Source organism: Anas platyrhynchos, chromosome 9 (genome assembly GCF_047663525.1).
Source record: "Anas platyrhynchos isolate ZD024472 breed Pekin duck chromosome 9, IASCAAS_PekinDuck_T2T, whole genome shotgun sequence".
In the NCBI taxonomy this organism is placed as follows: domain Eukaryota; kingdom Metazoa; phylum Chordata; class Aves; order Anseriformes; family Anatidae; genus Anas; species Anas platyrhynchos.
The window spans coordinates 12,941,813-12,965,373 of NC_092595.1; the positions used below are offsets into that span (position 1 = coordinate 12,941,813).

At 45.6% G+C, this 23,561-nt stretch overlaps 1 long non-coding RNA gene across 1 annotated transcript; it reads left to right on the plus strand.

Moving 5' to 3' along the window:
* Positions 1-204: 204 nt before the first annotated feature.
* Positions 205-22,074, plus strand: LOC119717693 (uncharacterized). Its single transcript, XR_011811560.1, has 2 exons — positions 205-257; positions 21,506-22,074. It is a non-coding gene; the product is annotated as an uncharacterized lncRNA (long non-coding RNA).
* Positions 22,075-23,561: the final 1,487 nt, after the last annotated feature.

Here is a 23,561-nt window from a genome sequence, read left to right on the forward strand (position 1 = left end):
CAGACACCCACAGTTTGGATGGAGAGAAGCCTTTTTTAGGGGAAAACAAACAAACAAACAAACAAACAAAAAATAGCATCACAAGCCAGAGTTTTGATTGTGGCCAGATGATACCAATTTGTTCCCGTGGCAATGCCAGCCCAGGTGCTCAGGTGCCCCTTGGTATATGAGCACCCTCTGCTGCCAGCTTCCCTTTCCCCAAAGAAGAAGGGAGGCTGCTGAGGAGACCACCTGCACCCCCAGCTGGTGCTGCCCAGGTGAGTGGTGACCAGGTGACAGCAGCATGGTGTGGGGCTCTGCAATAGCAGGAGCTGGGACTGCCACATCTTTGTCTCAGGGAGAGGCAGTGAATGTTTCTGGCCTCTGAAGCAGTGCTTTGCTGCAGCCTGAGTAAGGCTGCCCTTTGAACAGTGCTAACCCAGATCTCCTGTATGTGTGTGTTGGTTGTAGACCTTGTTACTTGCTTTGCCACCTCTCCCTGCATCCTGGGGGCTGGTAAGACACTCAGCTCTGGTCTTGTTCCCTGCTTCAGCAGATTTAAGAATTCTGAAACAACCCCACTGGGTCTCTAGGGAGGTATTGAAGAGAGGGGGGAAAGAAGCACCTCCTCCCCAGCCATGTGGACCCATATCTTGAACACTTTAGGATAACACACATTTTTCATGGGTGTTGGAAGCTGGTTGCTCACCACAGCCTTGACTTCAAAGCTGAATCTACCTGTGCCTGGTCTGGACAACCAGTCCCCAGCTGCCCACATGATGTGATTTCATGGCTCTGCTGGAAGGCCTTGCTGCCAGCCTTGAGATGCCCTGTGCTGGCTTCCAGCTCTCTGGGATGTGCATTACCTGGCCTCCCCTCTTTTACCACGTTGAACTTCTCAATTTGCCTTTTACTCCAATGTGTTTGTTTCCTTGTCTAAACATTCACTCCCTGTAGCCTTTCCCCACATCAAGTATCATCATTGTAGAAGAGACTAATTAAAGCTTCCAGACCTTTCTTGTGGGTCTGGAAGATCTCTAGTTCTCTTCCCAGCATCATTGTACCACAGCCTCACTTTTCTCCTTGCTTTCATTTGCCTGCATGGCCAAAAATGTCTGTGTTAATTACTGATTACCTTGCTTGCAAGCCCAGCACTGCCCACTGCTCCACCTCTCCACCTGGCCATGGGCTGTGCAGCTCTGCAGGGCTCCCTCCCCACCAGCTGGCAATGGCAGTGCTGATTTCTCTCATCCTACCAGCAGGCTGGTTTTACTCATTATTTTGAGTCCTCTTTGCTTGGGCTGTACAGCCCAGAGCTGCTCAGACACTCTTGGTGCTGCAAATATCCCCTGTGCTCCGGAGCTGCCTGCAGCTCTTCTGTGTGCGAGCTTTCCTTGCACCTGCCCTGCTCTGATGTTCCCCTGCTTCTGTTACTTTGCCAAAAGCCTGCCTTGCCTCAGAAAGTGATCCCCTCTCATCCCAAGGGTGCTGGGATGTTGGTGACCATGTCCAGTCCTGTGCTGGGGGCATGGGGCTCAGGTGTGGGTCAGGCAGGTGGGCTGAGCTTGTCTCCTCCCAGATGCTGTACAGGGGCCCAAACCAATGTCTTTGAACTTTAGAAAATCCTTTTTCCATATTAAACCTCTTGTTCCTTTATCAGCCTGGAGCTTACCCTGAACCCCAGATCTAGTTGCTTCCACACTTTTACAGCTCTGTAAGCCTGCAGTTGCATGATGCTCAGAAAAATTAATTGCAAAAGTCAGCACATAAATTATTCAGCTCAAAGACCTCAGCTCCTTCTTGTTCAAAAGATGCACGCTCACAAACATCAATGTACAAACAGCAGAGTCCTGGGGGGCAGCTGGCTGCAGAGGGGCCTCTGAGGCAGGAGAGGGGTGATTCTTGCTGGAGGTGCCTCTGCGTGGGAGGGAGAGGGAGTAAAGCTCTAGGTAGGCTCAAACTTTGTACTTTTTGCATAGTTTTCAGCACTGTTATTCATATAGTCACTGACTTCTGCTCCTTCATTTGCTGTCTTAGTACAAAAACTGATTATGTTGAGTGCTGCTTTGCCTAAAAATTAATCTGAACTACTGATGGAACAGTGACAAGGACTCATTTTTTAAGCATTCTTTTAGCATCTCCTTTCGTCTGGTAGTCCAAAAATCTGTTACCACCTGGAGAATCCAGTGATGGTGCCTCCATGCCATGTGGCTGCTTGTCCCTGTGCATTTATTTCTGTGCTCTGGGTTCTCATTCTCTTCAATGTCTGATGCATGAGGTAGGAAAGGAGGGGGCGAAATGAATAAATCAGAATAATGAGGAAGGAAACTTGTTCCATTTTCATTCAGAGTTTTGAACAGCCCATATGAAAACCCTTTTTGATGAAACTCAGTGTATGAGCACTCTTTCTCAGCAAAGAAACAGTATTAATAGACAATTGCAAAATTTTCTTTCCACAGGAAAGGGCCTTGCAGCCTGAGGCAACATTTCCACAGTTTTCCAATGGCTCTGGTCACTTATAATGGGTTTTCTCTATTTTATGTAGCTGTGGTCTGGCACATTGTATGACAGGGAAAAATTTCAAGTTATGGTTTGCAGACGTGGGTTTACTCAATAAGTCCTGTGCAGACAGAATAATAACTGCCTGTCTGTTCTGCGCTGGAACAACTTCCTGCTCAAAACAGCAGACTTTGAATGTCCTTGGGCTCTCTAAATGCAGGATGGTTCTGTCCTCTCTGACATGTGAAAATATACATTGAGTCTTTTGACCCCTGGTCTCGGGACAAAGTGTGAAGTCCTCTGAATCTTATTTTTAGCTGACTTCTACAGTGGTCAGGTAATAAAGACCTCTCGTTCCTTTTGTGCCTCAATTCGTGCCTGGGCCACTTACAGGCTTCCCACACATCTTGAAAATAAACACTGCAGAAAACGATTCTCGTGTCAAAGGTATGAAAAGCAAAGCTGCTGCTTTCTTGCTGTGCTGGTCTGGGAGGAGTCAGGCTGCCTGGAAGGATGGCTTCGCATGCTGCAGCCAGGTGGTGTGCTCTCTGATCTGCTGCTGCTGATATGCCTGTGCTTGTAAAGTCTGGGTCAGGGACCTCTGGCTCTTAATGCTGACTTTTTATTTTACAACTTGATTAGCAGAATGAACTATACTCAGGGCTGTAGCAGAAAATAGCTGAATGCAGCCTGCTTGTGGCCAGATCATGGCCAAGCCCATGAAGAGCAGGCGTGGTTTGTGTAAGTTCACAGCCTGCACTGACGCTTTCCTCGTGTGGGATGTAAGCACCAGCTTCTGAATGCCTTGTTCTAACAAGGCAAAGAACTAGGTGGTAAAGCAGAAATAAGAGGCCCTTGGAGACGCATGGAAGGGAAATTCAGGAGAACTCCCCCTTGCTGTCAGCGTGGCTGATGTCCACACCCAAAACTGTATTGAATGGTTCTCCCAGGTGATGGTCCTCACCAAGGGTCTGTGTCTTTGCCAGTAGGTTGGGATGTGTATTGGACATAGCATGCACATCGTTTTGTAGTGTGAAGAGAAAACTATGCACTAAAAAAGCTAAAAATTCAAGAGAAAATATCCTCAAGGGTGTCCAGTTTCACCAGGTGTCAGAAAGGGTGTTTGTAAATCAACACCAGGTCTTCATGTCTAGAAGAAGAGCACGTTAATTATCCCCTGCCTGACACAGAACTGGTTTTGTGTGATTTGCGGATTCTGATCCTTGTCTCCTTAATCTCCCTTTTTTCTTTCACCACCCACACAAAGCTTCTTTCTACTTAATTCTTACTCCTGCCTGACGGTACTAGTTAATACCTCCAGTCATGGTGCCGGGGCTGCTCCTGCTGGGGCAGGAGGCTGCTGACAGCCTCCTGCCCCAGCCAGCAGGAGCAGCCCCGTGGTGCTGGGCACTGCTGGGGAGCAGCACATAGCCTGACTGCTGTCCCCTACAGGATCTGCAACATCTGTACAGACAGCTTGTGAGACCTGCAGCCCACAAGGTCTCTCCATCCATCAGCACAGCAGGATGCCTGGGGTGCTGCAGAGCTCTGCAGGCAGCACAGCACCATTTCTTTAGTCAAAGTTGGCAAAAATAAAGCTAATAGAATAGCAGCATGAGAGAAAGCCTTATTTTGTAGGTTCTGTCCAAACCTAATCCAACTTTCCAGTAACGATTTATTTTTGTGAAACTTTAAAAACAGCACAGTTCACTGCTCCTCTGCATCACTATCTGGCAGAGTGTGTTGGTTTCTGCCCACATGTGCACAGGTACAGCAACAAACAGATTTCAATATGAATAACACTCACAGTCTGGTATGTAAATTTTTGCTGACTTGATTTTTTAAAAAAACCCAAATCCTATACTATAAGCCATGGCTTGGGCAGACCAGATAAACCAGAAAAGAAAGCCCATATTGTGGATTACATGAAAGTGTTTTCCATGAGAAAAGCCATGCCAGAAGAATGCTTCTAAAAGCAGGTCCTTCTGCGGCCTTTCTGTGCTCAGGACAGCAGAGTCCAGCATACTTTTTCCACTAGCTCCAGCAATTCAGAAAATCCTTCTCACCTGCAAAGCAAAGGCTTAAGGAAATACAGGGTGGTTGGACCTAACTCAAGAGCATGATGCTGGGGGTCCTGTGCCAGAGTTGTGCTGGAGCAGCTGGTCCCCTGCCTGGCTTTAGGGCAGGGAGCTGGCATTTCTGGGCCTGGGCACTGCTCGCAGTTGCTCTTTAAGGAAGCTCCTCTGAGCTGAGATGGAAAGATGAGCAGCAAATTACATTGCTATAGGAATCCAGGTATACAATCCATACTAGTGCTATTTGTCACACAGAGCCACATTTGGATGTGGGAATCATGTTTTGGCATGAAAAAGACGAGGTTAGACTGGGCTGTGAGTAAATCTGTGTCTTGAAGGGCTGACCTGAATCAGTCTGGCAGGCTGTGCGAGTCGCAGTGTCCTATCTTGGTCTCTAGCTGTCTTCCAGAGGTGGCGGTGGTCTTCAGAAGCACTACTCTTAAGAGGTGATGAACTCCTTCAGCTCCCTGTGCTTTAACAGCTGTGTAGTTTCTTCTTTTCCTTTTTTCCATGGCTGGGAAATTGGGTCTTATGTTTCAAATATTAATGCATGAAGAAGTGGACTTTCAAAGGTGCTACTTTAACACTTTTTCCACTGTGAACTGGTGCGGTCCTGTTCTGTCTTTTAACAAGTCAGCTGGTAGGAAAGCTGCTGCATGTGTTTCTGAGGTCCTCATTTTCAGTTTATTTCTAGTAGGAAGCTTTTAGTGATTCGGATCCCAGCTGTTTGTACCTCTTACCTTCTCATGCCTGCTGCAGACCATAGCCGAGTCGCACTGATTTTTGTTAAGGAGTTTCTTCAGACAAATAAATGAGAAGTGGGGCTAGGTCTTGAAATTATTAAAAATGAGTTTTCATATGTAAATTCACCTAAACTACTTCCCTCCTTACAAAAATTTCTGGAGGAGAAATAGGTGAGTTGTTGAAAAAAAAAATCACCCATTTGAGTATCGCTTTGAGTATCTGCAGAGATGGGCACTCAGGGCCCTGTACGTGCACACCACACAGCCCCAGTTCAGAGAAATCCCCATTCTGCATATTGATATCCTCTGTTGGACTGTGCTTTTCAGGTTTTTTGCTGTATTTGTGAATTGCAAAGGCACATCCATGAGTAACCACACTTCTGTGTAAGGCTAACCAACAATAGTAAAAGGTTTTTTAGTTACTGGCTTGACACAGAGCACTACACCGCTAGCAGGCAGCAGCAGGTTTGCGTGAGCTCTGCAGACTCGTGGAGACAAGTCGATGGCTACGAAGGGGGATACAGCTTGGGGATGGGGGGTGGACTGTTTATGTGACTGTATATAAATAGTGATGGGGAGCAGCTGGCAAATACACACAGCAAGCCATGAGGAAAGGACCGGGTGGACAAAGACACTGACACGTTTGGTCTCTGAAGAAGGTGCAGAGATCTCTGCGCAGTTCCCACGCCTGTTCCAGACAAAGGGTTGTTAATTTTCTGGCTATGCAATTAGCCTGGCTCTGAAAGCTCAGTGATAGATATTGTACTATGTCCCTTGGGAACCTGGTTCATTAGTTCATAATTTTAATTAAAACTGCACTTCTTAATTTCTTTGAACTACGCTGACTTCACTGGAGTTGTGCCATTATCTAGCAGAGCAGGAGGACACACCTGATGCTGGCTGTAACCACTGCTCTGCATGATCCCAAAGGACAACCAGAGGGCTCGGGTACTTTTAGCACTTACAGGCACTTGTTACTGGGAGCATTTCCCTGATATGTGGCTGATCCCATCTCCTGCACCCAGCCATGACTCCTTTGGGTCCCATTGCTGCTCCCAACCCTGATGAACAAGCCATTTACCTCCTCAGTGCTTCAAGACTCAGGAAACATCTTCAGTGGTGCATCAGGAGTAGAGGTTAAAGGGGCAGGATGACAGGGTAGGTTTGTGTGATTCCCACAATGTGTTGCTGGTTGTGGAAATTAGAGTGAAAACGAGTGTAGAGATAAAGAACCCCCCCACACACACTCACCATAACTGGTGTTGTCTGGCTGGTATCCAGTCAGATCGGTCAAAAAATTGCTGGAGATTACCAGGGGTGAGATGTATTATGCGTTCTGCAGAGGCTGAACAATGGAGTTAACCTACAAGTGAGGAAAGAGCCTGTGCCAAGAGATTTTTATCTTCTGTGAATGAGCTGGATACTGAAGGGCTCCTGACTTTTATGAAAGGCAGGAAACCCAAGCTACTACTTTATGAGCCAAGAGCTATGACCACCTTGAAGCAACGTCTGTGTCATTAGCCTGTCTAGATGGCCCCAGATGCGTCAGAACACCAGCGGTGGCTAACGCTGCCAGAAATGCTCCCAAATCCCTCAGCAGCCACTGCTCCCAGGGCACCCCCTGCCCTGATGGGTGATGGGGTCGGGGGCTGTTGATGCTCACCGGGCATCCCCCAGCCAGCCCCTGCTGCTCAGCCTCACCATGCTGCTCTCGGTGGCTGAAATAAGTTTTCTCTCCTGAGTGTGTGTTTTGGTTTATTTTAGAGGGCAGCCAGGTCTCCTCTGTCTTAATTTTGTAGCCTAAACTACCCAGCCATTTACTGCTTTGTGCCTCTTGGAGTTTATGCAGCTCTCCTGCAGGTAGGTGGCAAGAGCTGCCTTCGCTTCATGTGCCAGCCCCATGTGGAAATATGAAACTCCGTGGCAGACCCTTAATGACCAGTGCTGTTAATTCCTGTTCAGGCTCACCCTTCCTCTGTCACCACTGGTATTCATTGCCTCCCTCATAGCTGGTTCCTTCCTACTCTGTAACACGTCTTTTAGCTCAAGTGTCTTCAGTTTGCTAATCTCCCTTTGATGTCACCTCAGCTGCTCCTCTGAAATCCGAAGAGATGAGCTCTGAGGGGCTTCCTTTGACTTTCAAAGGAAGAAAGAACAAAGTCTGACAATGTTTCTCTTTGCAAAGTCCATATTTAATGTTGTATTTTGCATTGCCTCTTACTCTTTGAAAATTTGTTTTTAAGACCTAGCTTTTTACTGCAATTAGACTACTGGACCTCGAGTTTACATCATCACTTCTCCCCTTCCTTCTGCTTTTTTTCATATAGCTGACTGAATTTTTCTGTTTAATATCCACTGCCAGGTGTTGATTGGTCTGAGGACTGCCAGAGGTGACAACCAAATGTTTTTTGACTTGTCATGTATTGCTACCTTTGCTTTTATTCCTTTTTCCATCCCATTTGTAGTCTCTGCATGCTCCAGCTACTCTTCTGGTGAAATGGGGACCTGGGGTTGCAGTGCTGCTCCACACCTTATCCCTTCTGCATGAGATTCAAGTCCCAGAATTCAGAATCAGACCTATGTTTCTTTCAGGTTTAGTCTAAATTAAAGAAGTATGTGCTCAATTTATTTTCTTTCCACAAGTTCTGGCACTATCTACAGAAGCAACTGTCACTGCATGTTGCTCTTAAGGGTTACGTGCATCTTGTGGCACCGCCACCTCCTGTCTCTGCACTTAGCATCCCCTGTCCGCTGCCTTCATGGCTGGCCTCATGTTTGTCTCTGCTCCCCAGGCAGATAAATCCCTGCTCTCCTGCTCGCTGCCCTTGGCTGGTGACTGCTTACCTCCTTCACTCTCCTGCATCTGCCAGTGCTGCCCTTTCATTTAGTGCTCCACAGTTCATGGTCCAGCAGCTGAGAGTGAAGCTTAAGTAGGAAAAGGCTTATTCACGCGGATCAGGTGATGGGGCACTGCTGCAAAGCCTGGGCCAGGGAACAAAGCATTTTTGGTGCTTGCCAAGTTGCCTCTAAGGATGCAGAAACCACCTCCTGTGCGACCCCTCCCCTTAACAGAGGGGATCCAAGCCTCCCCACACGGCTATGGGGTGCATGTGGTTGCACAATGCAACGTTTGTGACTACCATGCCCTTGGAGGAACAGGTAGACAAAACATAGCTGGTTTTTTCTTCCTATCTATTTATCAGCCTTAGCTAAAAATTAATGGCATGCAACTTCCACCGTAACTGCAGACTTGGGCAGCCAAAGTCTTTCCCTTGTTGCAGTTTGTAGATATCCGCGTTCTAGTTAATTATATAATTGAGATGTTTCCAGTGATTTAAAAGACTTCTGACTAAGCTGTTGGCATAATGGGGAAAACTGAAAGCCAGAGTCAGGGGGAATCAAGAATGCAACAGAAGTCTTTGAACCAGCTTCTGATTTACATATGAATAACGCTGATCTGCAGAGGGAATTGTGTCCAGCCATCCCCAGCAGAGGCACTGGGCAGGAGCTGGTTCCTTGCTGGGAATGCTCCCCCAGTTCCTATTAGGCTTATTTTCACTCCCGTGCTCTCATGACCATGTATTTCTGCCTAGTTACACAGGATCTCATCCAGATAAAAACATCCTTGATCCCAGGGACACCGAGCCACGGAGCCCAGTGTGACTGCGGTGCACAGGATAAGGCCAGCCACATAGTCCTGGAGGCCAGCGATCCATCACATGCTGATAGAGAACACGCAACAAGGAAGGTGTTAACGTGACAAGGAAGGCGTTAACGTGCTGTGGTGGTGGTGGGACCCCGCTGCAGGGACACCTGCTCTGCTGTGTGGGCAGCGGGCTGCTCCTCTGCGCTGGGCTAAAGGCGCTGGCCTCGCGACCTGCGTCAGCTGCTTGCGTGGCCGCTGAGCAGGTCTGCCACTCCCAAGGGTGCCAGAGATGAAGGACTTTGTGGGTTTTTACTTAGAGGAGGCACTCAAGCACAGCGTATAGCCTATAAACTGCTTAGGAGACTCTAAGCTTTACTTACTGCTCCTTCTGGGGTAACCGGCGTCATGTGCCTAGTCTGACTAATGCTTTTTAAAATGCAGTAGATTAAAGGTGAATGTGTTGTTTTGGATTTAGTGGTGAAGTGACAGCATTTCTCATCTGTTCGCACACAGCTAGTCAGGGAGGATAAGCACTTCCCCTTCCCAAAAGCTGCAAGTCATCCTTGAAGGTAACGACTGCACTTCACTGATCACATCCCTGCCCTCTGCACACACGTCTGCACAGCACACCTGCGTGATCTTGCCCTAGAGTCGTGATATGTTAGCAAGTGCAAGCTATGAACTTTCATTTACTGGTGTTTTTATTTCAAACACCCTGTGTATGATTTTTCTGAATGTCATCTAGGAAGGTGTAGTGGGTTCGTTCTTTGTTTTCAGCATTACCTCACCACTAGAAAGAGGGGATGAGCCATTTGTTTTGAGGGATGTACAAGAAAGAAAGGTCTCTCAAACAGTCTGCGTGCCTCCCCATGCCTGGGCTGGTGATTCCTAAAGGGGGCTCTGCAGCCATACACTTCAGCTCCTGGATGCAGTAATTCTAGCATGAGTATAACGGGTTTAAACTGCACTTTGATTTCCAAATGGTCTGAGCAAGCCTTGTTCAGACCTTGAGGCCACCCCAGATCCCTTCAGCGCTGTGGGATGCTCAGTGTTATGTCTGAGACTCAGCATTGAAGGAGACAGCCAGCCCTCTCAGGCTGCACTGGGACCCTTCGTACCTGCTTGTCTTCTCTTTCCCTTCTGATCTCTGTTGCCTGCCTTTTGGTGCTTCAAAACTCATTTTTCCACTTGCCCCTCCCCCAGAATTTTGGTACTGACAGCTTGTAACTGAACTAGTTTTTGTTTTGGAACGTCTTGCTTTGGTTGCAGGGAGGAATGGGGCAATATTAACAGGCTTTGTTTTTACTTCTGAGCACTCTGCTCTGTGCTGGAGCTGGTTTGGACTAACCCCACATTCACAGCAATTTATATTTAATCTGCTGTCCAGATCTAGTGCTTCTGAGCCACCTCAGTCCATGTGCCTACTTTTCCATCCTATTTTGGGCTTCTGGGTGTGCTTTGACGCTTCTTCTGTGTAGCTCAGCCTTCCAAGCTTCAGCTTACGTGAAATCCCCAAGACAGCCAGCTTATGTCACCATCATCCATCAGGGACAGCCGCACAGAAATCTTCAGCTCAGTAGATCAGCTCTTGCTCCCATTCCTCAGGGAAGAAGAAATAAAAGCTTAGTGAGAAGGCAGGCACACCACCGAGCTGCGTGTGCAGCATCATGACATTTGAAAGGAAGAAAATAACATAAAATACAGATTTGTTGCAATCCCCATTCTTAAATGTTACATAAAGTAATTGTTTGGTACTGCATTAGGACAAAAAAATAAGTACCTTGTACAGAAGTGGTTGTTATTCTCTTAGAAACACAAAACCACTTTATTGAGGAGATGGTGTCAAAGTGTCCTATAGAGCTTGCCTGAGTGGGCCCAAGGTGCCGCATACAGACAACGTATGCCACCTGCCTCTTTATTTGGTGGAGCCTGGCCTCATCCCACACCCTTCTGTGGCTGGGCCGAAGGAGGCTCTAGGTGAGAGACCACGAAGAATTTCCAGGGGTGTCTCCCAGAGGGCTGCTCTGCAGTGGTTTTGTTGTGCAGAAGGCCCAGCAACTTCCCCTCCTGTGACCTCTGCTGACAGTCACGGTGACTTGGGTCGGGCGGCCTTGCCTTGGCCTTGTCTTGGCCTTGCCTCAGGCAGCCTGCCCTGGCTGCCCGCCCCAGCAGGACATGGCCATGGCTGGAACAGGGGTGAGCAGCCCGGGGCTCAGCTGCCTCGAGGACAGGCACCAGCGAGCCCAGAAGGAGGGCAGCAGAGCGAGGGGCCACCGCAGAGCCCCAGTCACCACAAGAGCAGGCTGCCAGCTGCCACCGCATCAGAGGTGACAGTGTGTGACACCACGGGCTGTATTTGTCAGGTAGCTATTATCTGCTGCTCAATCACTTTTGGCCCTCACCAGATCTGCATGCTATTTGTTTACTGAACAGTCTCTTGCCATGCTGTGAAGTAATGTGAGAATTGCATGCTTGAGGAGCTGGATGCAGGGCTGCTCCGTTGGATGGCTGCTGTTCTGTGTTGCAAATTAATGACATTGCACTGGGTTTGTAATCAGCAACAATTAACTCACCACAGAGGTTGCAAGAGAAATCTTCAGCCCACATCACAGGCACTTCTGATCCCTTTCACAGAGCAGAGAACCACAGCTGCCATGCCTTGCACAGACACACAGTTTTCTGTACAGAAGCAGGGCTGGAAGTGTCTGCAGGGCTCTGTCCAGAATCATGAGCTGGGAGCCAGGAAGGGAAGAGCCCAGAGTTAACAGGGACCCGCAGGGACCCTTCCTGCCAGCCCTGTGCACAGCCAAGGGCCATTCCTGGTACCGGGGATGTAGCTAAACCTGAACTCTCTGCAGATCCCACTGGGAGCCCGGGGAGGATCCCAGCTTGCTCCCCAACCTGGCACTTCTCTCACTTTTCCTTGTGATGGAAAGGGTGTTTAGAACACTCCCTAGGCTTGAGCCTCTATTCAGGAACTTTTTGTCCAAAAATGACTACATCTGCATTTAGTTTCCTTCTTAAAAACTTCTGATGCCCCTTCTCCCCCTCTGATCGTGCCTCTCCTGGGCCTTGCTGCTGCAGTGAATCCCTCACTAGCTCCGTGTTGGATCAAGGATGCTTTCTCTCTCCCCCCCCATGAGGAAGGAGCTACAGACAGACCCATTGCGGTGGCATTGTGCCACCCCGCAGCAGGGCTCAGCACTGCCCCTCTGACGGAGGCAGGGATCCAGCTGGCCAGCCAGCTGCCTGTGCAGATAATTGCGATATCAGTGAGATGTAATTAGATCATGTTTATTTCATCATCGGTTATGCCAGGCTCTCATGGAGACATCTTTATTGCCTTAAATTTAAATTAATTAATTAAATGGCTGATTTAGTCAAGCATCACATACAGAAGTGGAGAAAGATTAACATCTAAAACCTATGTAAGGTTTACAGGGCTTGCCTGTTTAGCATGCTTCATTCCTCTCTAAAGACTTCATCATGCTAGGTCAAGAATGAAACGTGATGTGCACCAACCACAGGTGGGCTGGATGTAGGATCCACACCACAGTCCATATTCACTTCACCTGTTGTTGGGATCTGCTCTGTTTTTGCACAAGTCCTGGATGTAAACTGGCTCAGCTGGTGGGTAACCGAGGACAGCAGTGATGTGCCTGAGAAGGGCAGGCAGCAGGCACATTTGGGACATTGCCTGAATTCAGGGGCATTGCACACGTGGAACTCAGGGTGGCTCCAGCATCTCTCTGCATCCATGCTTTCTGGATGGCTTTTGGAAGTAAGCTTATGCAGCCCATCACTGCTCTTGAAGTCCTTTTGTAACCTTCTCTCCCTCTGCTGTCTTCATGCCTGCTCCCAAATCGGTGTAGATGTTCTGACAGCTCAGGGACTGGTGTTTTATTTCTGTCATCCTGCTTTTTCTCTTGCATTGTTAGATCAAGACGGTTGTCTCTTCTCTTTCACTGAACCTGTTATAATGTAAGAGCAACAGTGACAGAAGGGTATTAATTCATCTACAGATATTTATTGGCAAAATTCTCACGTCCCTCAAAAGCAGAGGAACTCTAACTGTGCTATCCTTAGCATTTAATTACAGCATTTTGTGACGCATTTAGGCTGGGTTAAGCAGGTACTGCTCCTTTGGCATCTATGAGGTAGATGCCTTGTTTGGGATCCAAGCTTGGCTGTTCGCTTCTAAACGTTATTAGACTTCAGATGGAATTGCTTCCAGCTGCTTTCACAAAGCCCGAGTATTGCCAGGGTCCCACATGATGTCCCTTTTCTGCCAGACTGTGGCCTCCCATAGAGAGTTCTTCGAAAACCAGTTTCAACAAAAACAAATTATTTTGGAATATAATTGCCTCTCACCCCCTTAAATTTCATTGTGCTCCAAAGAGTTTCCTGTAAATAGATTCCACTCTTTGGAAGAGCCTTGTTATTCTGCAGTGCTGATGGAAGCCAGCCCTCACCAGGCTCTGCTCCATTAGTAATTCTTGGACAGGCAGTGCTCAAATAGCTCGTTCTGTGATAAAACGTCACATTTCTTCTCCCCACCACCACTTGTGCTGATATTCAGCTCCTGCAGGAAACCATATGGCTTCCAGAAGTCTACCCACATACCTATACATGCCTACGCAGCCCATGAGTCACATTTACTGTTTGGATGCCCCCTGAGTCACGCTGAAAATCTGTGAAATTTCCATGTCTATTTTCCATGCACTCTCTTAAGAACTTTAGACAATTATGCATAACCATTTGCATATGTATGGCTTTTCCTATTCTGTTCTAAGCTGCATGGATGTAAATGTGCTGGTGGTACTTATTTTGGGGAAAATTTTATCTAGATATTTGCAGAGTATCGAGGGTAGCTGCTGTGTGGCCTTCAGTGGGGTGCGGGCATCTCTTGAGCGCACCTGAATCTTTGTAGCACATCCTAGGGACTGACTAAACCCCATGCCAGCAGGGCTCAAGGAAAAGGGGCACACATCCATCTTCATGCCATCAACTCCTCTGCTGCATGGACTCCAGTCTCAGCTGGGCATCAGGCAGGGCTGTCTGCCCTCCACCAGTCTCACTATATGGTAATTCTGCTTTCCCAGCACAGTGTAGGCAATGTGTGAACTCTGGCTGTTGCTTTTTGCAGAGAAAAAGAGGGAAAAGAGAATTCTATCTTCCTCTGTGAAGGGCCAGCACAGAAGATGCATTACATCCCAAATTAAGAACAGCAGCCGCAAGTTATGCTGTGGCAGCTATGAGTGATGTGATGAGCCTGATCAGAAACAGCTATTTTTGCAGCTGTACCCCAAATGTACACCATTGTTAGGTGTCAAGCAGGAAAATCTCACAACCTACCTAAGGACAACGAATGTTTAGATCCACTGTTCTGCTCCAGAGCGTGTCAGTTGTCTGTTTGCAGTAAAGGCTCCATTGTCCCTCTGTAAGCATTGCCCAACCTAATGATAATCCTGTGGCCTAATACAGTCAGAAAAAGCTGCAGAGGCTGTTTCTTCATATAACACATGTGAGAGCTTTAAATAAGTGGAAGAACCAATGTGAGACTAGGGAATGTTGTGCCATAACTTAGCATAGTAAAATTGCCAGAAATACTCATTAGAGCAAACAATCTAGCCGCATCCCCCACTGTGAGAGAATATGTTACTTTACTCATCTGCCCCAAAACATTGCTCTGTGGCGGCAGGGGTTTTCCTAGTGTCACTACAATGTTTTGGAGCATGCTTGACCTGGGAAGCAACCCAAGGGCACACAAAAATGTTGTTAATTTAGACCCTCTTAAACCCCCCACTCAGATTTGTACCATTTCAAAATATTTGTTCTGTGGAACATATTAAAAAAACACAACACAGATATTCAAATATTGATAATTGTTAGTGGCTGAGAGGATTTAGAGTCTGATGGTTATTCTGACACATGGAGTGAGTTTATTTCAGCCCGTTTCCCAAAGGTGTAACGGGTGTAGGCAGTTCTGGTATTTCTTATCAGCAGTCTTATCTGAGATAACACAAAGGAAATGTTTGCACCCTTCCAAAGCAGTGTTCAGGTGCTTTGTAAGACAGCTTGAAGAAAGCTTTCCTTTGTTTGCCTGCACAGCATCTGTCCTGGGAGTTCACTGAGTTCAGGGCTGGCAATACAGAACCCTTCAAAAACTTTAAAGGCATTTTTATTGACAATAAAAATAACTTTGAATGTTATTTCAGTAAGCTGCAAGGTATTCTACATACAAGTAGGAGAGCAGAGAGCAGCGTTAACAGGTCATGCGTGCATGGGATCACAGAGGAGCTCCCCTGGAAGGTGCTTTGGTGATGAGGGTGCAGGGGGTGTTGGTGTGCTGAGCCCTGCTGGAGGAACCATCCTGTCTGCAAGTGGGACGCTGCTATTTAACTAACACACGGCTTCTTGAAATAGTCAGCAAAACGGTACCTAACAGGAGCTTAGTAAGAGCTGGGTTCTCAGATCCCCGCTGGCTTGTGCTGCTCCAGCGACACAAGCTAGCAGTGACCCTTATTTTGCAGTTCCCACACTCCACCTCCTCTTTCCTTCTAGCTGAGCAGTTTTCCTCAAATGGCCTGCAGATCTCAGTAGGCTAGCCTACTTTTAAGGACGGTGAAAAAGTGAACCAAAAATTAAGCCTATCGTTTAATGGATCTAAAAACTACTCCCCAGGTCTGCACGGACTTTGAAACGCTTCCTGGGGTCTGTGCAATGAAAACCTATGTTCTGTTTTCAACATACAGCATTACTGCGACTGTTGAGGTGCTTTCATGCTGACTCTGGTCATTGTGGAGTGGTTCCCTGGGCTTCAACAGTGGCACTGTTGTGAGGGGCTGGGTTCGGGCTGCCAGGGCTGGCACTCTGCTTTCCATTGTGGGCACCAGCAGTAAAATGGAGTTGGTTCACGAGCAGGCTGTTAGAATCTGCAGGGTATTTGGAGGAGTTTTATATATTTTTTGCATTTTCAAGTCCTCTCCATCCATCCAGGGAGCGTGCAGAAATAACTTGCTGCAAAAATATAAAAAGCAGCAAGCGTTTGTATTGTGGGGAAATGCTAATTTAAACTCGTTGGGTCTAGTCCAGATAGTTTACTTACCAACACTTAAAGCATGGGTAGAGAAATTTCTGTGGGATTGTGAATCAATAAAGGCTGAAAGTTAGAAGGCTCTCCTTTGCCACCCTCACTGGCATGACCATGGCCAGGAGGGCATCGCATCCTGGTGTGGTGCTGCTTGGTGCTGCTTGTCCTGGGGCCGCATGGAACAGGATAGCAGCAGAGCTGGGCACTTCCTAACTAAGTGCAGAAGCTGCAGAAACCAAGTGCACATAAGGAATCAAGCAAGTGAGATCCAAGGGGGCTGCTTTGTTCTCATGCGACTTCCCTTTGATGCTTGCAGTTCTGTGGGCCTACATGAGGAACGGACACTAAGGGTATCTGGCACCTAATTCCAGCCAGATAGAAATTAGCATGCTTCACTTGCTAATTCCTTGAAGGTATGAGCTGTTAACGACATAAATAGGAGCATGAGACTCACCGTATGGGTACTAACTACAAAATGATCATTTTAGCTGCATTAAACCAGAATGGAGAAAAATGAAATCTGCACAGGCAAAACGATGCATCAAATTCACTGCAACTACACCAAAGATGTATTCTGCATAAATAGCTTTAACAAACAGTAATTAACACAGTGAGCATGTTTCCTCATATAATATTGTTAAAGAGATTAGAAACAAAGTTAGCTAATCTCATCTGAATTGTAATGTGGTGTCACAAGTAATGATAAAGTTTTCTTTCTTTGGACTAATTGTTTTGATTTAAATGGCAATGACTTTGGAGTCTAAATTAACTGTTAGCAATGAGACTGGATGCTTACTCCAGCATGTGATAGAATTATAATCAAATGAGATTTTAATTAATAATTGAGTAAGTCCTTGGTGAGTTTATGAAATATGAGGCATGCTCTACATTTGCATTCTGCCCTGAGATCTGTGAGAATACCGAGCTATTTCTGATTGGGAAAGCAAATAGAAGTTCTTTCATCCAGACCAGTGGTGGACTGAGCTCTTCTCTTGAGCCTCTGCGTCTACCCTTGGTGCACAGAATGGGCAGTTCACAGCAATCTGTGATCAAAACCAGAAAGTCGGTGCAGCTTTGATGAGAGAAATGCCAGTCTCCCTCACAAGCTGAATTTTGTCCCTTCCTTGATATGATAAAGTATAAAGCAGTCAGCAACAAAATCCTAGTGGAGTTTTTAGTCTCCCTCTGTTCATCTCACAGCAGAAGGGTGTACTGAGTGTTTTACTCTGCCAAAGACGTCCTCAGAGATCAGGATAGTCCTCAGTGCTCCTGGCTTCCAGCAGCTGATTATCTGAGTCACCTGAGTACCTTACAACAGTGTCTGGGCCACCTGCCAGAGGACCCCAGAAACATCAAGAATGAAAGCACAAGAGTAAGTGTGTGTGAGAGAGAATTTACTACAATAAACAACCCCCAAATCTACACTGTTGTAGCCTGCTTCCTCTCAGTATGTAGAGTTCAGTGCACACACAGCCTGGATCTGGCTGTGAAACTTGCTTTTCTATTTAAACACGTGGTGCAGTCTTTGGTCTATTGGAGGTGAAAGGCACCGACATTCTGGGAAATGGAATTGCGAGGATGCTGTTCACATAGGAACAAGTATTTTACCGCATTCAGCCTATTGTGCTGTCTGTGTGGCTCCTTCAAGTCCCACCTCAAAACCATCTCAGTGACTTGTCTGCGCTCTTCTAGTGAGGAAGCAGCTCCAGACCTCACTGCCTTTGTCCCAGGAAGCCTTCTGCTCTCTGGGGAAACCTAAGTCTTTCTCTTCAGTAGCCCTGCTGACCTGATAGTGTCCTCCAAGGCATCCTAGTGTGTTCATCATCCCAGGAGCCCTCCTCTGCCTCCTTCTAGTGTGAGTTCACCTTTGTTGAACACAGATGGCCACTGCTGTGTTTTGTTCCAGGTGAGTTTTGTACTGGGTGATGAGGATAACTCCCTGCTGAAAATCTCTCCTCTGAAACTTGCATCAATCATCTCCCCCATTCTTGACAACATCTCAGTAAGGGCTCTCAAGTCATTTTATGTTATCCACATTTCTTGCCTCTCTCTTTGCTCTGGTGTGACTTTGATCTCTATGCTGTTTAACTTCATAGCATTTATTCTCTGTAACTCTTCACATCATCCTATGCTTCTTCTACACGTATGTCTCTTCAGAGTTCAAAATATTTACTCATGAAAGCAAAGGCAAAATACTTTACCTTTAGGTCCTAGTCCACATAGTCTCCACGTCCAAAAATAAAGGAACTTTGCTGCTTTCTGCATTAAGCAAACACACGTATCAAACCCGTGTGCCAGAAAAGGACCTGTACATCACCAAGTCACTGTTTTCTTCTGTCAAAGCTCTAAATTATCAAGGAAATGGGACAAGAACTGCAAGCATACACCTGTCTTCTAATTTTTCTTGCCCTTATGAGTCAGTCTTGGTATCGGACAAACTAGTTACTCAATGTGTTGCAATAGTGTAGATCTGGGAAGGAATGTGGCATGGCCTCTGGTGATACCATTTTGTACCTTACAAAAAGAGCAGTCGTGGTTAGTGGAAGATTTTTTTTTTCTGTCATAAAAAAATCTGAAAATAAGAAAAATATTTCAAAAAACGCTGCATTTTGTGGACAGAAGGCCAACAAAAGGAATAGAACCACTGGAATACGAGTAGTAAATAGTGTTACAGTACTTGTTATCTCTGCGTATGCATGCTTGATTTTGGCAGCCAGCTTCCCTGTAGCTTTTTGGAGCACATAAGTTAGATCCTTAGCCCCATCTGGAGAAGTTAGTTTTCCATGCAACATGTTGGCAACAGCTTAGGTCAACGTGTTCAGAAGTAGTTCTGAGAGCCCGATTATAAGTCCCTTGGGAACTTTGCATCAGCAAAATTCCTATTGACCTCAGCTTGCAACAGTATTTGATCATGGAATTGGGGCAAGAAATGTGATATGCATGCTGTAAAGCTTAAATGAGCTATCTGTCACAGAGGATTTTCTGGAAGGATGAACTGGAATCTGCATGTGAATCAGTAACAGGTTCCTATGAATTCTGACAATTTCTTTAGTATTTGCTAAGAGCAGAAACAATTCCACTAGGATTCAAAGAGGGAATGAAAAGGTACACCAGGACTCTAAGCAAAGTCCTGTCCTGAAAACAAAGCAGCTTTACAAGGACTTCCTGTACCTAAACACACATCAAAATAGAAAAGCTGTGTGGACGCTGCAGGAGGCACTGTTAGCATGTGCTCAGCACCACTGAGCTTTGCCTGGCACAAAGGGCAGGATGTATTAACTGTGGACAGTTTCTCCTGCCCCTGTAGAGCAGGTCCTCTTCATCAGCAGATCCCCTCAGCCGGACACAGTTCTACAGGTTTCCTCTCTGCATATCCAGACTTGCTCCAGCTCTGCAGTTGTTCACCTGGACACCGCAGGACTCATCCCTCAGCTTCAGTCACTGGCAGCCTCTCCCCCTACAGTGTAAATTATTCATAGAACTCCAAACAAGACAAAACTTTTCTTGAACTCTCATGTTACATTCCTTTTAGCACTGTTCTTTTCCTTCACATAACTATGGTACATACTCACCTTTATCCTCCCAAAGTCTCTACACAAACAAGTGGGAAGAAAGCCCATGAAAGGAAAGGTGTGCCTGATAATTCAATTACCTGCTCACCACCAGAGGTAGCCCTGAGGGCCAGCTGAGCATGCTGGCTCCAGTAATTCTTTGTAGAAAACTTCTACAGCTTTGAGCAGCAGGGATTGAGGAGGGGCAGGAGATGGGAAGCTTGTGATTTGGGTGTCCTAAGCACAGCTTGTAACTAGCAGCAGGCAGAATAGTACAGGAGTTACTGTTTGTGAAGGTCAGATTTACAGACACAAAGAGCACACAAATACCTACTTCTCCAATTACCTGCTGAGCTCAAAAAGTGGGTGTTAGCAAAGGATAAGGGAATTTTTCATTGTAAGTTGGGTGTCAGCCCAGGACAGAGAGAGGTTACTATAAGAGCTCCATGCCCTTGATGTGCTCCTGCAGTGCTGGCAAATACTCTGTGTTTGGTGAGAATGAGATTATTTTAATGCCTTGCAAGAACACTTTACTTGGGAAGTGATTCTTAGCTGTTAAAAGAAGTTACTTTCTGACAAGCATGACTGATTCCAGTAAAATAAAAAATCATTATTATCAAACTTTCCTTCTAGTTTTTTTTGACTCACCTAATCCTATATGTCCCTATAATCCCCCAAAATAGCGTATTTGTTCCTTCAGGTGCGTGTGACGGACAACATGGTGGCAGCAGAGGTATGTAGATCTTATGCCTGTGTAAGAGGCATAAGGCTGCGCACAATCCTGTGCTGTCTGCTACAAATACTACATTGTTTGTGTTGAGGAAACAAAGGTGTCTTGATGTGATATGCTGTGATGTCATTTTGCTGTGCGCTGCTGAATCGCGTGGTTAAGGCGTGCTGCTTTCTGTTTGCTGGGGGCTGTTGGGCTTGCACAGATGTGTGCCCTGATGCTAGGACAGTGCAAGGACTCCTCCAGAGACCAGAAATCAGCACAGGGTGAACAGAGCCATGGCTAACGGCTCTGCTTCGTGGTGCGCTGAGCACTCTGCTGCAGAAACAAAGAAAAAGCACTGAAGTAATTTCTCTACTTTCTGAGAGAAGCTTGTACTTAGCACAGTCCGTGTCTGAATCCTACACTGAGGTTTAATCGCACTTTCTCATATTTTATCTTAATTTGCTATTCGTGCGCTTTGGGGTGGAGGGATATTAAATGTTTATATGATGTAAAAGTTAAATTTACTTTGACTAGATTTTGCTTTAATTGGGTAACACCCAATTCCAGAATTAAGTTTCTAAACTTAAGTTTCTAAACACAACTGCTACATTTGATCAGGCAAAACCCAAAGCAACAGCTGCACTCTGCACAGGGAAACACTTCAGAAGAATACCTAATCTGCTCTCGGAGAGGTTACTTCTTAGGTCAGGTTTTCACACAAACTCATTCCATACAATACACCAACCTCTCTGCTTTGTTTGACTCAGAAAGTTAAAATAGGCAGGTTATATAATGATGTTTATCTTTACATCAGGAAGTCAACTAAGAAGCTGTTAAGCTGATATTATATAACACAGTCCTGATTACGGGAAGTGTGGAGGTAGATGATCTAGGTTGATGTATGTCAGACTGACAGTAATTGTTAAAGGTTATAATTAATATTGTTTCATATGCTTTTATTTTTCATTTTTTGTGGTCTTCCAGAAGGCATTTGAGCATTAGCAACTATGTACTGAACTTTACCTGTTTATAGAAATTTCAGTTACTCTATTTTATAAGTTAGGTAAATATAAACACAAACACACACACACACACAAAAAAAAAAAAAATCTAAAAAATGAAATAAAGTCACACATCACTCCCCGTTCCTTGTAATTCTCTAGTACTTGAGGTCAGTGGAATAACAAAACTCTTTCTTTTGTAGGATTGTGAACTGCCCCTTACTGAATACACATACCCTATTGCAAGAGCAAAAGAAGGATGAGATGATTCTATAAACATGGCATCAGTACCTAATTCAACAGGAGCTCAAATAACTTTGGAGAACACAAACCATACAACAGCAGAAAACTATAAATTAGCAAACACACACACAAAGCAACCCACAGAACAAAGCAATGGTTCTCTCATCCTCCTTGTAAACAGGAACGTTTTCATCTACTGGTCATACTCATACTCAGCTGAACTGTCTAACTGTAAGAACATCGCGTCACTGCATCCTTGTATTCAGATCCTGGTCCAATTAAATGGAGAGAAATTTCATTTATGAGAACAAACATTGGACATGGAGTTAACAAATTAAAAACACAAGGCTTGTATTACTGGGAAACTCCTCAACTGTTCTCTGTATTCTATAATCTTTGTTTTCTGTGACTAAAATCAAAGAATCAGAGAGGCGTATGATCATCCTATAAGAATTCTATTGAATAGGCTTAATTAAATAAGCTAAAGTTGTGATTTTTAATCAAACCTTGATTTGAACAATTGTAATAATTACAAGTCACCTAAGGGCACAGAAAGCACAGTGTATTGACTCCTGTAACTCTCTGTATATCCTTCTGTGAATGATAGGCAGCAACTTATTTTAACCACATTAGAAAAGACAATATGAAAGAGTGAGCTGGTATTTTGACTGATAATTTAGGATATATGACAAGCACATGACTCATTGGGTTATGTGACACAGTAACTGCATGTTATAATGAGAAGCGTAGCTTTAATCTTTAGTAGCCTCATGAAAACTGGCTATACCTAGAAAGCTTTGCGGAAAGATATATGCTACCATGCCATGCTTTCCTTTAGTAGAACTCTTCCATAAGAAGTTGTCTGCATTTGTTTTAAAACACAAAATGAAAGATGATGAAGAAAAAACACTCTCCCAAAAAGACAGCTCCTGGAAGGTAAGGCTGTGGCACACAATCCAATCTTATCAGGCATCAGAGAACTCAGATGAGTTGAGGCATAATAAATAAGGTAACTTCACTCAGGCTTTATTCCTTAACAGCCTGAGGAAATTAGGCTTCGTTAGTTACATTGCTTCCCCAGTTAGCTGTGAAACGTTTCATTGAGTCTGCAGGGGAAGAGAAGCGAAAGCTTTTCTGCAGCTGTTAGAGATCCTTTTAGGAGTACCAATTCCACAGTTCTGTATGAAAAAGTGAAATCAGCTGCACTGTATACTGTGTGGTGGCTGCTTTTAGACTTTGGGCATTAAGCAGATAACAAGCATAAGACTGAAAGGATCAATTTTATTTTTCTTGTGTTTTCTTTTATTAGTAAAATAAATATTAGATATCAAAATCTCTTGAGATATACTTATTCCTCCTCAACAGGCAGCAATTCTTTTTGCTGAAGTAATATTGATTCTAGCAATATGCCACCTAATGCACCATTGTCCAACTTGAAATGAGTAAATGTACCATTATTTATTGAGCTAGGCTACCCCACCTTCTGCTGTAAGGGAGTTTGTCTGGGCTCTAGTTACTGTTGTATTCTCTAGGTCTTACCGATAACTGTAAACTCTTGCAATGTAGTGATGTCCGCTGTCCTTTTTGTCTTGTTTTTCAAGGGGTTGTTGCTGCGTTGATTGGTGTTTTTGGTGTGGATCTAGTGAGTATTTCCTGTAGTCTCCTGCTCTGAGCTTGTCCTTACCTCTCCAGTTACTGCGTGTGATGCCAGCTGCAACACATTTCCCTGCTGTTTCGAGTGGTTCTTGTGGCTGCTGACTTGTTCCAGTGGGACTCAAGAGGGTCCCAAGGCAGCTGGAGCACAGTCACAGTCCTCCATGCCATGTAGCTGTGCCCAAAGCAAGACTGCTGTGAGGCATAAGATGTCCGATAGCATTCCCGTTCACTGTAGTGTGGTGCCAGCCGTACAGGCGATGTTTCGACATCATGAAGAGCCATTTTCAAACAGGCAGCTGGCCTGCCTGATGAGGTGGGAGCTGGTGTAGAATCGGGTACAACCCCCTGGCAAGGGTCACC